Genomic DNA, 17,223 nt, shown 5'->3' on the forward strand with positions numbered 1-17,223 from the left:
TATTATTATAGATGGAATGTAATACTAAAGTGGTATTATTAATTAGTACCCGGCAAGAGTCAACTAGAATGTAAAACACATTCTGATTGGCTCTCGCCGGGCCATTACCCGGCCAGGAATACCTCAACCTGGATTCCACGGAAATTGTTCCTGACGGGGGGCGTGGCAGCCCCGCAGCCAATGAGGAGGCTCAAAGCGGGGCTATCCCCGCTCCCAGCCTCCACATGGCTGAGAAGCTGCCTTCGCCCCCCGCCGGGGACCCAGATATGTTTTTTTCTTTCCTCCCCCCTCGCCACCCTCCAAACCCCACTTACCTTCTGATTTCTCCTTTTTCAGGAGTGAACACACTGGGAACGTTCCCAGCGCGTCCGCTCCCGAAGGCCGCCATGGAAAGGGAAAACGGACTCCATTTTCCCTTTCCCGGCGGCCATTTTCTTGATCTTTTTTTAACCTTTTTTTTCTTTCCTGAAACGCTGTGGCGTTTTTTGGGACAGAAAAAAACACTTTTAGTACCCCGGTCTTGTGGGCCGGGGTACTAATAGCAATATGCCCCTTGCGACGGTGCCATTACCGAGTCGGGTAATGCCACGGGGCATTACCTGACTCGGTAATGCCCACAACGCTCTGGCATATTGCTTAATTATAAATTGTAGATACATTAAAGGCACAGAGAAGAGGGTAAACAACTCCTGAAGATGGGGATTTTCAGACCCGAAACGCCTAGTGATACACATAAAGATCTGCTGGACCACAAATGCTTTATGAACTTTTTTTACATCTGTACATAGTGAGAGGAATCCAATGTGTTGAATTGGTTACCTCGAGTGATTACTCAAAATTAAGATTTGAGAAACGCAAGCTGATGTTTTCTTGGCAATCAACTGTATTTTGAACTAAAATGTATGATGATTCTATAAAAAGTAATTGAGATTCATGTGAATGTATAACTAAAAGTAAAAAAGTTTTTCTTTTTTACATACATTCTGTTAGAAATTGCATTATTGAAAACATTTCAACAATTAACAAATTGATTGTGTATACAATCATCCTTGGGTGTGCAGTGGACGTGAGGGTACAAGCTTTGTGTGGCCATCTGCTGTGTTTACACCATACCACCCACTGATACTGTAGTGCAATGAAGGAGGCTCATTGAGGGGCTATGCAAGGCCACATGATCCTGGGGCCAAGTGACGAGCAAGCATTTCAGGCAGGGGCTGGCTACACCCATTTTAATGTGTACATTCCTTCTTATCTCCTAGCCAAAAGCAGATGAAGCAGTCAGAACACCCTTTAAAAAAAATCTCCATCATCCACTGAACTTGCAAGATGCTGCTGAATGTATCCACCACAAGAAGGGCCAGTGCAGGGATGCCACACAAGCATTATCCGAGCGCATGATGTCGCACATGGGCTAAGGCTGTTTAGTTCATGCCCATCATGGAGCCAGGACATTTTGTTGATGACTGCACATTTTGAAAATTGCAGTTACAACTATACAGCCACCCAATTGATGTGTAAGTAAATTATAAGAAAGGCACTAAAATGTACTTTAGTGCAATGTGATGCTTGCAAGCATCAGCTAAATCCAAAAAGACTGGCCCATGCATTGGCCAAAACACAGACCACACTGATTGCCAGACTCAAATGCCTCTGTATTCAATTCGAGCCTGCAACCAGTCTACAAGCTGAACTCATCTGTTAACAAACAAAGGATGGATGCTACCGACAGTTAATGCAAACCAACGTCACCTTTCTTCTCTTATGAGACCTTCTAAAAATGTTAGGTAGCATCCATCCTAGTCAATGACATACTGGGCCTCATTACGAGTCCGGCGGTAACTGTGCCTGAAATTCCGGCAAGTTACCACCGGACTCCTATTGCCATTCCGTATCCGTGATTCCCGGAATTACCGGGGCATTACGACCCCGGTGACCTGGGAATTCCGGAGTCGTAATTCGGTAAATCCCCATTCCCATGGAGTCCCATAGGATGACTTGTAATGAGGCCACTGTCTTTCCTTAGGAAACAAACCCAGATCGGCAGGTTTCTACATCATCACCTCCACTCCTTTAGATAACAGCTCCTTTCTAATAAGATATGATTTGATTTATTATGTATGTAGTTACAACCTTGTGTAGCTCTATGCAGACACATAGGAAAATAATGTCTTTGTTGCACTTAAACAGCATGTCTTTCAAGGTTCCCACCTGTATGATCTGTGGCTTACCGCCAACACAGCACCACTCCACAATACTGGTGTAACGGGGGCCCCCGTAGCCCCTGTGGAGCAGGGGGCCCCACTAGCACATGTCCTGGGAGGGGGCCCCATTACGAGAAAAAAAAAAATGAAACAAAATATTTTTTCAAATTCTTTATCTTTCTTTTTGAATTCACTCTGTATTCATAAAGAACTTATTTCTGTAACAGAAATAATTTCTTTATGAAGGCATCTTGACTACAAAAAGAAACTTTCTTTTTGAAGTGCGAGATTTCCCCCTACCCCATAATATGGAAGACCCCAGGCTGGAGGCCTCCATGTCATGGGGTAGGGGAGCCTTATGACTTCAAAAAGAAATTGTTTATTTTTGAAGTCATTCTGCCTTCATAAATACATTATATCCATTGTGGTTCGGCCCTTAACAGAAATAATTTCTTTATGAAGTCAGAGTGACTTCAAAAGGAAACTATTTCTTTTTTAAATAACAGGGCTCTGCTCAACCCCATGACATGTGCGTGTGTGAGGGTATGGTGAAAGGGTCACACAAATGTATGGGCGGCTGGGTGTGCGTGTACGGTGAAAGGGTGCACACTTAAATGTATGGGTGGCTGCCTGGGTGTGCCTGCATGGTGAAAGGGTGCACACTTAAATGTACGGTTTGCTGCTTTGGTGTGCCAGTATGGTGAAAGGGTGCACACTTAAATGTATGGGTTACTGCCTGTGTGAGTGTAAGGTGAAAGGGTGCACACTTAAATGTACGGTTGGCTGCTTTAGTGTGCCAGAATGGTGAAAGGGTGCACACTTAAATGTATGGGTTGCTGCCTGTGTGAGTGTATGGTGTAGGGTGCACACTTAAATGTATTGGTGGGTGCCTGGGTGTGTGTGCCTCTATGGTGAAATGGTGCACACTTAACTGTACGGGTGGGTGCTTGGGTGTGCCTGTATGGTGACAAGGTGCAGACGTAAATGTATGGATGGCTGCATGGGTGTGCCTGTATGGTGAAAGAATACACACTTACATGTATGGATTGCTGGGTGTGGGTGTGTGTGTGTATATGGTGAATGGTGTGTGTGCTTGCATTCAGGGTGGGCTAATTCTTCAAATGTTGGTATAGGCACTAACTTCACAGGCGGTGGAGGAGGGACAAACGTATTTGTGTGGGGACATCTAACTTCTTTACACATTTTAATTAGACTGTTCTAGTGCCACTTCAATTTTACAAGCAGTTAACTCTCTCCTTTAAGTCCGAAAGCACCCACTTATGGACTTCTGTAAGCATGAACGGTCTCCTGTTCCCTCTCTACCCTTCCAATCACTCCCCTGGCATGCAAGTACTAAACCCACATCACAATTTAAATTTCCTAAAAAATTTGGCATTTGAATGCAGTTACTAACAGTGAAATGCTTTACGCTAGTAATTGCTGGCCCCTTGTTAACAGCGAAACGCAGGTGCCGTTTAATATCTGTGTTCTGTTCTGTCCGGCAACTGCTCTGAAAGTCAGCTAGGTTGTGTCAACATAGCCCAAAATTTCAGGGAGGGAGTGCTGAAGCCCAGTCAACTCAATGGTGTTACGCCACTACTTGTGTTTAATGCCTTGCTTACTTACTGTTAATCATCATAACTCCTAGCCCTATTCTCCCTCGTTCCTGTGCTTATGTATGAAGCAGTACTTGTGTATGAGGCAATTTTCCTCATACACAAGTACTGGGGTGAGTTAGAGGTACATGGAGGTAATGCCTGACTTAGTTACCTGTAATATTCATTACTCCTATTCCCACTCTGCCTCATCTCAGTACTTACCTATGAGGCAAGAAGTCTCTTACGTAAGCTCTGGGACAAGCACGAGGGACCTGAAGGAGATTCTGGGCCAAGGAGCTGATTTTGGAGTTTGGGGTAGGGCGTGGGAGTCAGAGGGGATGTGTGGGGGGGCAGGATTGTGCGATAAATCATAATGGTTGTCTGTGTCCAGATTGAGCAGGCATGATATGTGGTATTAGTGACTACAGAGGAATTTTGGTGCAGCCAGCCTGGCCATTCCTCAGTTTGGTATGTCTGTTTTTTAACTGCACATTTCTGATAAAGCAGTCCTGCTAAGTGCAATTACCTGGCTAGACTGGGATTTGGGTGCTGCCCGTCTGTCATGATCCCTGTCCCTTGCCCTCTTAGGCAAAACACTGGATCCAGGCCACGATCCCCTACATGGACCTCAAAGGCCTCCTCATCTTATCTGAGACCCACTTGGAGTCAGACCTGGTGCCTGTGGTGCGAGGCTCATACATGACTCAGAGGACAGACTTGGAACTGGACTTGGTAATGCACTTTGTGCACTATTGTTAGGTCAGTTTTTCTGAAGTCCAGTTAAGGGCCTAGTAAAACCATTCAACTGAGGCAGTACAAGACTCCACTCTTAGTATAAGACTGTACCACCTGAGTACATGGTAGCGTAGGCAGAGCAGCCAGGCTTATCTTAGGAGGGAGAGAGGGTAGTAGATACAGTACCAGTGAAAATTGTAATACAAATGATCCAAAGAAACACTGAAACACTATGTATTATAAAAATAAAGGATTTATTTAAATACAAGTAGGCCCAGATAAATCTAGGGGTTAAGTAAATACTGAAACATTATATGAAATCACAATATAAAACACAACACTATACTTGAAAGTACACAGACCCAAGTATAGACCTTTTTTGGAACACCTAACAGTAGTTCTAGGGAAGTCAAAACCTTGTTATACACATTTAGTATAGGCCAAGCCTATTCTTTGGGAGTAAAAGACCAATGGTTACTTTTAGATTACTTTTAGTAATACAAGGACAGTAGGCCCTTCCAGTTGTACAGTGACTCTTGGAACAAATCACATAAACAGTCAACTGGACAATATACTTTTGGTGAATAGTGAAACACTTATTCTAGGTGCAGTAAAAACCTATAACTACTTTTGTCATAACACACAGTTATACCAGGTGAGCAAATCCTAATGGATGTAATATACAATTACAGATGCTTTGGAAATCAGGGAACCCCAGATTGAGGTAAGCAATAACTCTTGTAACTTGTTTTGGATGGCACACAGCTAACACAAGGTAAGTAAAACCCACTTACTTTAACTTCACAATGAAGGGGAAAGTAAAACCCAATGTCACACTTTACTGAATAGATAATTCTAGGTAGGCAACAACCTAATGTAGACTTATTAAAGACAGGCTAGCAGCAAGTCAGGGGAAGCAAGACCCAGTTGGGGGACACTCATACTGTTATCCTAACAGGACTAACCTGGTGATACCAACAGTTGGAGGACACTCATACAATTACCCTTCAGGAATAATCTGGTGAAACCAACACATTACTTTTGTAAAGAGGCACAACCTAATCACAGGAGAGTAAAATACCTTCACATCTACTTTCTTTTAGACTGGCAAAACAGTGGCTAAGGAAGGAAAGATGTTAACCATACTTTTAAGAATAGTGCATCACACATCCAAGATCAGTAAGAACTTTTGTAACTGTTCACTCTTAGAATTACAGTTACCAACCAACTCTTTACAAGTAAGTAAAAACACTTGATTTCTTTTCTAGGCAGAAGTCCCAATCCCTTCAAAGTCTTTTCCCTTAGAACATGAGTGTTCTCAGTGGCAGAAGGGGGGGTCACAAGGACTAGTGACCAACAGGCAGTGTTAGAATAAGTTCTTTAGTAGCAAAAGCCAGAGTTTCCTTAGGAAAACTGGGCAAACAAGTGAGTACTTTACTTCTAGGGTTAGAAGAGGGTCCAGGGGCTTCACAGAAGACACCCCAGCAGGATTCTAGCAGTGGGACTGGGTGTACTGGACGAGGGACCTCCCAATCATAGAAAACACCCCAGGACTACACAGAAATCCCAACAGGCTTAAAGTAAGTATATACCCAAGCCAACACAGTACCTCAGCAATGAAGAAGAGATTGCAGCAGGAGAACTTCAGGGACTGCAGCCAAATACCCGGTCACTGGATTCCTTGTCCTGGAGACTGAACACAAGACCTCAGAAGGGACTTTGCAGCAGGGATCGATAAAGAAGGCTCTAGGCAAGATTTCTCTTGTGGCTGAATGCGGTTCTGCGGGTTTGGCACCTTTTCAAGGAGCACAGAAGAAGACAGAAAATCGCGGTTGAATTCTCGTCATTTAAAAAGTCCAGCACTCTTGTGAGGGGACTTTTTGGACTCGATTCGTGTCTCTGGAGATAGACCAGGATGCCCACGAAGTTTCAGCGAGATTCGGAATTTGGAAGACCATGCACCGCACAGTGGCAGGAGGTCCCAGGGTATTGGGGTATTGCAAGAACACAAGATCGCAGCAACCCGTGGGATGGCTCAAAATGCAGGTCGTCTTGAGTCTAGTGGGTCTCACCAGGCTCTGGGTTCGGGTCATTGTTTTCAGAGACCCCAGGTCGATCGGAAGGAAGGGCTGCAGCAGGCTCCGGTTACAAAGCAGGCTCTCCGGCCGCTGGAAATCATTCCTGCCACTTTTCCTTTGTCATCCTCTTCGGTTTTTGGTTCCAGTGGTCGACATGACTTCAGCTTCCAGGTTTCCAGTATTTATCAGGAACTGCAACACAACCTCTGCATTCTCTCCCCGCATTTTACAAGAAAGGGGCGTTTGGCTGTCCAATCAGGACAGCCAACCCCCCACTGGGATTTGGCCCAGTTGAAGGAAGACCTAAGACAAAGGAGGGGGAAGTTTGGGACCCCTCCCCCACTTCCTGTGCTTACAGACTGACTGGAGCCTGGGCGGGGTGTCCAGGGGACTCCCGCCAAAGACAAAACTCAAACAAAGGATTTTCCCACCCTGGATGTCAGGGGAAGGAACAAAAAACGACAAGAAACACTAAAATGGCAGAAAAAGAAGTCAGGGGGCATTTTGGTAAAAATGAGCACCCTTAGGTGCCTTTACTGCAGCTGTGATTACAGCACGCGGTAAAGGTGCACCAAATTAGTAAAAGGTATCACTGCCACCAGCCATTAAAGGTAAGCTTGTCACTGTAACAGAATTGGTACAGTTTAAATGTGAAAGGGGATACATTGTATCTCCCCAGCACTCCACATAAGGTGGGGTGTGCTGGTTTCACAGAATAAAATGTAAAAGGGATCCAAAGATCCTTTCTACCCTTGGGAACTGTAGTTCACTCAAGGTTAGCACAAGAAAGTTAAAGGGGGAGCCCTTAGGGCAACCCAGCAACAACAGGCACTTATTGCCAATAAGTTGTTAGACATGATTACTTTAAAAAAGACACTATGGAGAGTCTTAAAAATGACACCCATAAAAAGAGTTAAAGACAGGTGAGTGTGGAAAAAGGTTCCCACTCACGGAGGTATTAATGGAAAATATCTCACTAGAAAAGCAAAAAGTTCTGGAGTTGAACCAGGCAAGGAAGATTTACCAGCCCTGTGGAAATCTTACCTAACAACGATGGATGGATGCGGTCTAGCTTTTTGGGTGTGGTTCTACCTAGGGATACCTGGGATACCTGGAGGCTATATAAACCAAACCCGGGCAGATAAACACGCTTTGCATTACTCTGCACCTGCAGCATGACACTCACCGCGTTTGGATCGGTCTCCTGAAGACCTTCGCCTTTCCTCCGCATCCCACGTACCTGAAAGAACAAGAACAACATTAACACAACACTTACCTTGAGGAGAATCCTGCTTCCATTAATCATTCCTCCGGTCCTGTGGTCAGCATCGCGGCGGCGCCATCTCCATTTCAGAATGCTGCATCCTGTGAAGAAAAGAACAAAGGGAAGAGACATTAGTAAGCATTCTCATATCTCGATTCCCCTAAAACAGCAAGAAGAGTCATACGCTTACCTGGACTCGAGCTGCTCATGGTAACTTCAGTTCTGGAGCACGCCATCGATCTACAAAGGGAAAAGACAACACAGGTTAGCGCATAAAGGACAAGAAGGCGCCACGCATTGCGCTTTACTCACTGCACCTTATTCTCTCTGCCGACAGCCATAAAGGGACATTGCAACAGCCTGCAAGGGACAAAGAGAAACATAGGTCAGCACAAGTAAAGTCGAACAGCGCTGCACATCGCGCTTCCACTCACCGCTTAGTGCTCGGCTCCCCTAAGCAGCACAACACCATCAACGACCCCACCAACACCTAAAGGGATAAAGAGGAGACAGTATTAGGGGGCAAGAGACAAGAAAAGGACAGTTCGCCAAAATCAACAACCTACCTTGTCGGGCTGGAGTTACAGCCAGCCCAGATTCATTGGGCCCGTACCAGTGAAGCAACTAGGTCGCGCAGCGCCCACATCAAATGACGCACCCCTGCACCGAGGAGCAGGACGGAGAGTGCACGATACAAGAAAACAGGGTGAGGAGAGGACATGGGGAAGTTTTGGTCCTCAAGGGAGGTGGGGGTCAAGCAACCAGAGACAATAAGTTAAAATCCGGAAATCCTGTATTTCAGGCCCAGTCCCCAGTCGAACAGATTCCAGGGAAGGGTTTGAGATAGTGAGTGGTCCAATCAGGCTGAGTGGCGTTCCCGTGGATATCAAGTGAGCGTTACACAGTTTAGCCGTTTCTTACTGCAGCATTGTATATTTTTCTGGGTGTTTGTGATAAAATAATATGATATAGGTCATTTATAACACACCTGTACACAAATGTTTCTAGGCGCCACAAGACAAGGGAGAGAAGACAGAGGGAGGACAAGACAAACAATCTTACTAGGCCTTGTGTCATTCAGATCGTGCAAGTGAGAGAACAAGAAATGCAAGGTGAAAGGGAGGGGGGAAGTGCAAGGAAGAGGGGAGGGGAAAACATGCTGTAATGCTCTGAGTAAGTGCAGCGCGGCTCTGGGTAGTGCAAGGAGAACAAGGGACTCTAGAGTTACAGTTACAGCCCCAAAGTGGGTGGTAGGCCCGTAGGCAGTGCAAGGGTGATACATTAAGAAAAATCTGGTCTCAGTGAGACTCTGAGCATAGCCAAGCAACCAGTAGGTACAGCAGACAGGTAGGTCAGCAGGGGAGGGAGAGAAAGAAAGCAGAGAAGAGGAAAGTTTTGAGCTGCTTCCGGAACTTCAGGTGGTCCGCTCAAGTTTGAGAGGGACAGGGAGGCCATTCCAGAGGGAGGCACTTGCAGAGGAGAGATCTACCCCCCACTCTCTGCTTAAAGAAGCGTCTAACCCTTAGAGAGTTGGAGGTAGCTGGGGGAAGGGCTCGAGAAGGAAGCTATTTTGGAAAAGAACTTTGGATGTAGTGTGGGCCCCTGACCCCAGAAAGCCTTGTGGACAATGCAAAGGTTCTTGAACTTGATCCTTGCAGCCACCAGGAGCCAGTGGAGAGATTTCAGGGCTGGATAGATATGATCCTTGAGCTTGAGGCCAAGGATAAGTCTCACAGTCCTGTTCTGGATTAGTTGCAGAGGGCAGAGAGTAGAGCAAGGCAGATTGAGAAAGAGACGGTAGCCGTAGTCCAGCTTAGAGAGAAACAGGGCTCTGGAGACAATGAGCTTCTGGAGGAAAGTAAGAAAGGGAAGAGTTGCTTTGAGGAGGTGCCGCTGATAGTGGGAATTCATGGTGACGTCCGAGATGTGAGGAGAGAAAGAGAGAAAGAAAGAGAGAGTGGAGTCGAAGATGACACCAAGGTTTTTTGCCTCACAGGAAGGCAAAGGAAGAGGGCCCAAGGTGGGTGGCCAGAGTGAGAGAGGCAAAGCAGGGGCAGGGTTCCCAATGAGAAGGATCTCTGTCTTATTGGCATTAAGACAGAGATTTCTGGAGGTGCATCATTCCTGAATCACAGATAGACAGCCAGGAATGAGCGAGAGAGGAGAGGAATCTGAAGGAAAGCTAAGTGTCATCCACATTACACTGAAAGTTAGAGGAGAAGGTAGATATCAGGTGGGCCAAAGGGGCCAAGTAGAGGTTTTAAAAACAGGGTGAGAGGATAGAGCCCTGAGGAACACCACAGGTAAAGAGAGAGTTGGCAGAGAGAAAGGGGCCACGTTGGACCTGGAGGGGCAGTCCAAGAGGAAGGAGATCAGCCACTCCAGGGCCTGATCCATGATGCCCAGGTTCTCACGTAGTCGATTGATCAGGATGGCATGGTTTTACTGTATTGAAAGTAGAGGAAAGTTCAAGGAGGATTAGTACAGAAGGAATGCTGGAATGAAGGTTAGAGAGCAGATCTTCACGGGTGATCAGGAAAGCAGTTTCCATGCCTCTGGCAGCTCCAAAACCAGACTGATGATCACGGATACAACATATTCAGTGTGGAGAGTAGGCTGGGAGATGGCCAGCTTTTCCAAGAGTTTGCACAAGAAAGGGGTGATGGAGATTGGGTGTTAGTTTGCTGGGCAGGTAGGATCAGCACACCTCTTCTTGAGGAGTGGGTGCACAAGGGAGTGCTTAAGGGAAGAGGGAAATGTTCCAGTGGCAAAATAGTGATTACAGAAATTGGTCAAGGCTGGAGCAAGGGTGTCAATATGGTCCTTGATGGTTCTGGAGGAGCAGGGAGCACCTGTTTGGATGACACTTTCATAAATCGGATTTCTCTAGAAACCTCATCAGGTGTTGTCAGAGAGAAAGAGGAGAAAGGAGGAAGAGAGGTAAAGATGGCCAAAGCGGGCCGAGAGAGGAAGAGGGCACGGAAGAGGAGATAGATGACAGGATGTCCTGAGATTTAGCAGAGAAGTGAGAGGCCAGACCCAAACAGAGAGCCTGGGAGGGAACAGGAGAGGTATAGACTGCACCAGGATTGACCAGTTTCTTGCAGATTTTGGCCGTGTTGTTAGAGGCTGCAGAGACCCGGGCTTGAATGTGTGCTCTATTCTTGATGAGTGTTATTGATTCAAATGAAATTTTGGTGAAACCATTCTAGGTATGTCTAAATGTGGCCTGGCATGCTTTACTGTAATGTTATGACGTGTCTACACTGGTCTACATTGTGCAGCCAGTGGGACATGTTTTATTTATTATTTATTTATTCAAATTTGTAAAGCTCGCATCAGCACTAAGGCATTGTAGCGCTAGTTACAGGGAGTGGCAATCTTTGTTACAGAGTTATACATTTATACTTTACAAATAGTGTAGTATTTACATACAAAGTATATACAATTACAGTTGAGGGAAATTAGGAGGAGAAAGAAGTGTAAGGATAGAGAGGAAGGGTTAGTTAGCAAAGTAAGTTTTGAGGTACTTTCAGAAAGCAGGGTGGGAGGTTTCAACTCTGAGGGTGGTAGGTAGAGAGTTGTGGCATGGCATTTTAATAGCAAACCATTCATGTTCCTGTGCACGATTGGTGACTTGCATTTATTGAATTGGTGTTACCCTATGAAACAATTGCAAACACTGTGGCTTTTTAGGCAATTTTTCTCAGAAACTGTGTTGTATATTGCATTAAAACACATATTTATACCTTTCTCCTAGTACAGTGTGCAGCATACCCCTTCAGCAGCATGTTCGAGCGTATTGTGCAAGCGTGATAATCTAGGCCTTCCAAGAGTGTGGCACGACCCGTGATTTGTTGCCCAGTTGGGGGGGGGCCTTCAGCATGCCTCGCTTTCCGGACCTCTGATCCTCAGCATGCAGACACTAAACAATTCCAGTGATTGCAAGCCCTGTAAAACCTGTAGCTGCAAAATATGTTTGGCTAATATTGCCTCAAGCTATGCCCCTTGCAGGCCCAGGAAACCCTAAGATCCATAAATTGTCTGCCCCCAGTGTGTTCCGGAGGGATTCCATGGTAGATTCAATATTGACACAAACATTCTGCATCAGAGGAGTGGTGGCTCTGCTTTAGTAATCCAAAGAACATTTAAAGGCGGTGTATCCATTTCAAATATGTGTCACTCCCCTGCTCACCTAGTAATGGTAGAAAAATCAGTAACATCACTGCTACTGAGCTGAGTAACCGGTGGGCAGTGTCTCTCTGAGGTAATGAGTGCATCTCCCTTCAAGGTTTTTTTTTTCTTCGAAGTTTCCGCTTGCCTTCTTTGTGTAGTACATTGCCTGGATATAGAGTTAAGACACATTTATTCTCTAATTCCTGTTTTGTGGCCTTGTCGATCACAGGTCTAATTTACAGAAAATCTGCTAAGACCATGCAAGGGAGTTAGCGGAAGCGCAAACATTGTTTGGCCCAAATGCACTGCACCGGGAGTTGATTCACAGATTGATAGCACAGAAACCTGCAGCGCAGTGACAAATGAGTAACTATATGTGCCATGTTTGTATTTTGGTGCTGTCATACCTGATTCTGGACACCTGATACCATAATTCCCAGCAAAAGGGGCTTGACCGGAGGACCTGCTGACCCTTCGAAACGCCAATCAGCTGCCGGATAATACTCCCTTGTTGTTAGTGCTAAAGGAGTGCGTGATCTTTTGAATTTTCAGACCTGATTGATTCTGGGCTCCCGATACCAACATTCCCGGCAAGAGGGCACTGACTGCAGTGCCTGTTAACCCTTTCCGCTGCCGTATATAACTGCCTTATTAGTGCTGAAGAGGCACATCAGCGACACGCATGAAACGTGCAAAGTGTGTCGCCATCATGTTGTCAGGCATTCAGAGAATGGCGATGGCAACAGGGTTAGTGCTGACTTTGGAGACTGATGCTACTACTCGACACGAGGTTCAGAGCATGGAAGAAGATATAATGGTAAGAAATAATGCGTTAACAGAAGTACCTTAATGTTTTTACTCATTAAAACATCAGATAAGTTGTACCCCTAAAACAATCAAAGTGCCATCCTCTGCCGCAAAGGAAAGGTACCGAATGTGAAAATGATAACACATTCCTCGTTGAGAGAAAACTGCTTGTCTGACGAGACACAATCCTTTCAACAAGAGCTATCCACCTCGCTTGCCTGCTTTAAACACAAAAGTCAATGGAGCTACTCCAATTATGAATCCTGAAATAGCATTCATTAAGAGCAGGAAAAAGAAATTGTTCCAAACAACATGCACGCGGCTAATACCTCTTTAACATCCCCGCTGTTACTATTGCATGCCTTGCATCCATTCCTTGATGATCCACTTGAGGGTAGCCAGGAGGAAGTCGGTTCTTTAGCTCCCTTGCACGTGGGCCAAGATTGCACCTCCTCTGTGACCCAATATCTTGCCCTAGAGTGGTTACTTATCATTACGTGTGACGGTATGGAAGTCAAATTGGAGAATCATAATTCGCTTTTAAATTGAATTATGAATACATTGTCAACTGTCAGGCCAGTTACAAATGTGGCCTGTGATATCTAAACAAATATTCATAAAATAAGTGACCAAATTAAGGTGCACAAGATGATGCAATCTGCTGAACCTGGACCCTACATCACAGACGTTGGAACTTTCGAAAACACAGAATGTAAAAGCGGATGGAATAAACCTCCAAAATTTGGAAGTGATCAGGGATAGCATCGAACTAACTGAACATACCACTGAGACGCAGAACAGAAGGAAACAAAGAAGACGTAATTAAGAGAGGAAATAAGCTCAGTGATGTATAAAAATGTACAAAAATAATACACTTAGGAAAAATAAGAGCAATATTAAATCAGCAAACACAAATCCAGTAATGCTCATTGACATTGAACATGGGCAGTATTATCTGGCGATGACTACAAAACACAGGATAAAAAGATAGCTATTATTAGTACAAATAATGGGAAGACAAAAAAAAAGACTAACGGTAAGAGCAAAAAGAGTAGACCGCCCAATGTGCAAAGCAATACAACTTATAGACCATATGCCTTAGCACCAATGACCTAGCACATAACTGCAAAGACCTCCATGGAAGACAATGAGATGGAACAATTGGAAGGATTGGAACCACTATTTCAGACAGATTCTGTGTTTGCATTGGTAATTGTGATGCCTGAGGAGAACCTCTGAGCTGGTACACAAAGCAGAGACCTGCAGAGCACTGGCTGGTAGATATGTGAAATAAATTACCTGGAAAGTTTACCAAACATGGTATGTGGCTGAGAAAGGAGGCCATCCGTAACAGAGAGGCAATGAAAGGGAATAGCAATACAAGCAAGGCAGAGCAGAAGCACAAGCCTATCTTCATTTGGCGCTAGTCAGCGGAAACAGTGATAGGTAGACAAGCTTGGTCCGAGAAAGCTCTGGGGAGATGCCATTTCGTCTGAAGCCAATGAGCAGGGAAGGAAATCCTCCACTTTAATGAGGAAATGAAGAAGCAGGAAGTTCATGCAGTGCACACAATGTGAATGATGAGTGACGCAAAACCTTTCAGAAATTAATATAGAAAAAAGAAAAGCCTGTTGATAGCAAAGAGCCTGAAGTTCTAAGTAATGATGGAAGGTGGGCTACTGGGAAAAACCCACGCGTGCTATCTGGGAGAGGGAGGTTTCTGAGCACACAAATGAAGATGCATGATGAATTGTTGGGCATTGTAATGTCGTGTTAATGTAAGGAGACTATAAGAACAATTTGGGAGTTAAAGGGAATGCTTCTGGTTCGTGAGCAACTGATGCAAGTAGAAATGTCATGCTCGGATGAAAAGAAAGTGATACCCGTTTGAACATGTAAGGGAAAGATTCAACTTTGCATTTCGAACTATTGCATTTTTAAATAGAACAAGTTAAATAATTTAAAATGATGAGACTGCCTCAATGTTGTGAAGAATTTTTACGAGTTGAGGTAGCACCACATACAAAGGTGATACCACGTCGAAACAAATTAATTATGGAAATTGTAGTGAAGTTTACCAAATTGTGTTACGCGATTAATGTCTTCTGGAATTTTGCAACCAATAACAAGTACAGTTATCCCACTGTGGTGGGCCTAGATGGAGAGAGAGAGATCATGGTTAAAACCTATCATAACCAGTACATTGAGAAGCAGGAATGTAGAGACTGTGGCTTTTACTACTACCCTACAGTGAGCTTGTCATAATTTGCGATACCACAGTAACACAATCTGTGAATAACTAGAGTTGTTTGGAAAGGATGCAAGGGCACATGTGCGCAGGATGTCTATTGATTGTAGCCCTCCATTATATATCAATGTCTTCCATACTAATCAGTCATTTCTCTTCACTCCTCTATACTAAGCCCTCCTGTGTAATACAAATAGAGATGTTCTAAGCATTCCAGAAAGTGCACAGCTGGGGTAAATCGCAGGTGTATATTTTGAAACCAGGACAGCACAGGCATAAAGATGAGTTGGCATAGGGAAAGACAACAAAACACACACTGTGACTCCCCAACCCACAAATCCATGCAGATGTATATATCTACCTACATTTCTGGGAATATATTGTGTAAGACTTTAAAAAGCTTGACAGTTAAATCTTCCAACTATCACCCTCTCTTCTGCTATGTGTTTCTCCAGCAATTGTTTCTCTATTCCACCATATTAAGTGCTCCTGAGCAATAAACATAGAGATTTCCTAAGTGAGGCTCCAAAAAATGCCCAGTGTGTTAGGATAGGGAGAAAATACAAAACAAACACTGTGGCTCCCCACCCTACATATACATGCACATGTGTACATACATTTGTGGGAATATATTTCATAAGAATTCGAAAAGCAGGCCAGTTAAATCTTGAATGTGTTCAAGAGCAATTTCAAATCCCCTTTTGTAGACTCATAGATGTCCCCATTCTCACCATCTCTTCTGCTATTTCTTTAAAACTATATGCGTATACTTCACATGCCCATATGCCTTGTTAGCCCAACTCGTCCACTTCTCAAAGAATAACAGTGGAAACTCTGATGTCCTGATCCCTGGACACCGCCACTTCTACACTGGATCCTGTTAACCTTCATGTGAGCATCCACACACCATCTGACTTTCCACACCACAATCCCATACCTTGACTACCCTCCCCTGCTCTCAAGAAAATAATTATCTAACGTTTGTTTCGGATGGCTCTGTCTTCCTAGCTCTGTCCACACTCGGTGAAACTGCTGTTCAGCATTTCTTATTTACATATGAAACAATGCTTTATTCAACCTTCAGCATCCCCATTGTACTCATATCGGTGTATGCAGGCCAAGAACTGGTCCTCATAACACACGCAGTTTGACTTTTTTGTGCCACTGGTTGGAGTTGATGTACACTGTGCTGAACATTAGGAGCCCTAGCTTGTTTGAGTGATGGAGAGATCAATCTCAAAAAGGCAATACATTGCCAATCAATGTGTGCAAAGCTTTACTCAAATAAGGGTTATCCTCATTTAGGACCCAATAAAACACTCTTTGTTTTCAGCTTACTTAGCATGTTAAGAATTGTTCTGGGAGTTACTTTCACTTCAAACGGTTTGCAAGTGCTGGAAGGCCTAGATGATGTTTACACTTTACACAATCAAAAGAATCTATTAGAGATTACATCTACAGACTTTAAACCAGTCAATCAAACCGTTTTCCCATACCCAAAAAAGCAGCACCAAACGAGAGTTTGGAATACATATTTGCAGGTTTACAACTCTGGATACCAGTCTGCAGAAGAAATAACCTATTCCACTGCAGGTAAAAAAATGACTTTATTGTTTTTTATAAAGAAATGTATGGGTTCTACGTCTGCTTTCTTCTCAAGTCTATATTTTGTTATTTATTTTAATGTGGAAAAAAACATTGATCGATTTTAAAACTGCAACATTCCAAATCTGTAGACCTTCCATTAGACTAAATGAAAATAATAGAACACATTATGTTAAGTGGCGTAATCCATTAGCTGCTGTAGTTCCATTGAACGATTTGTCTAAAGTTGTAAATGAAATAAAAAGCAGCAACTCAAGAACGTAATGGACACTTGTTTTCATTAAAATAAATATATTTACATATATTACACGGCCCGAGGTAGCGGCCAGTTAGATATGGTTAAGTTACACAACCCATAGGAAGACCACTTTTTAGAAGGCTTATAACTTTGCTCCCCCTGGACGAATCCTCATCAAACTTTGCAAAAAAGCTATATGCCCGCTCTAAATTTTCTTTGCAAGTTTGGTGAGGTTTTGTACAGAGGGGAAAATTATAGGGGGGGGTCCCAAAA

The sequence above is a fragment of the Ambystoma mexicanum genome, chromosome 7q (genome assembly GCF_040938575.1).
Source record: "Ambystoma mexicanum isolate Mex_15411 chromosome 7q, UKY_AmexF1_1, whole genome shotgun sequence".
Classification (NCBI taxonomy): Eukaryota; Metazoa; Chordata; class Amphibia; order Caudata; family Ambystomatidae; genus Ambystoma; species Ambystoma mexicanum.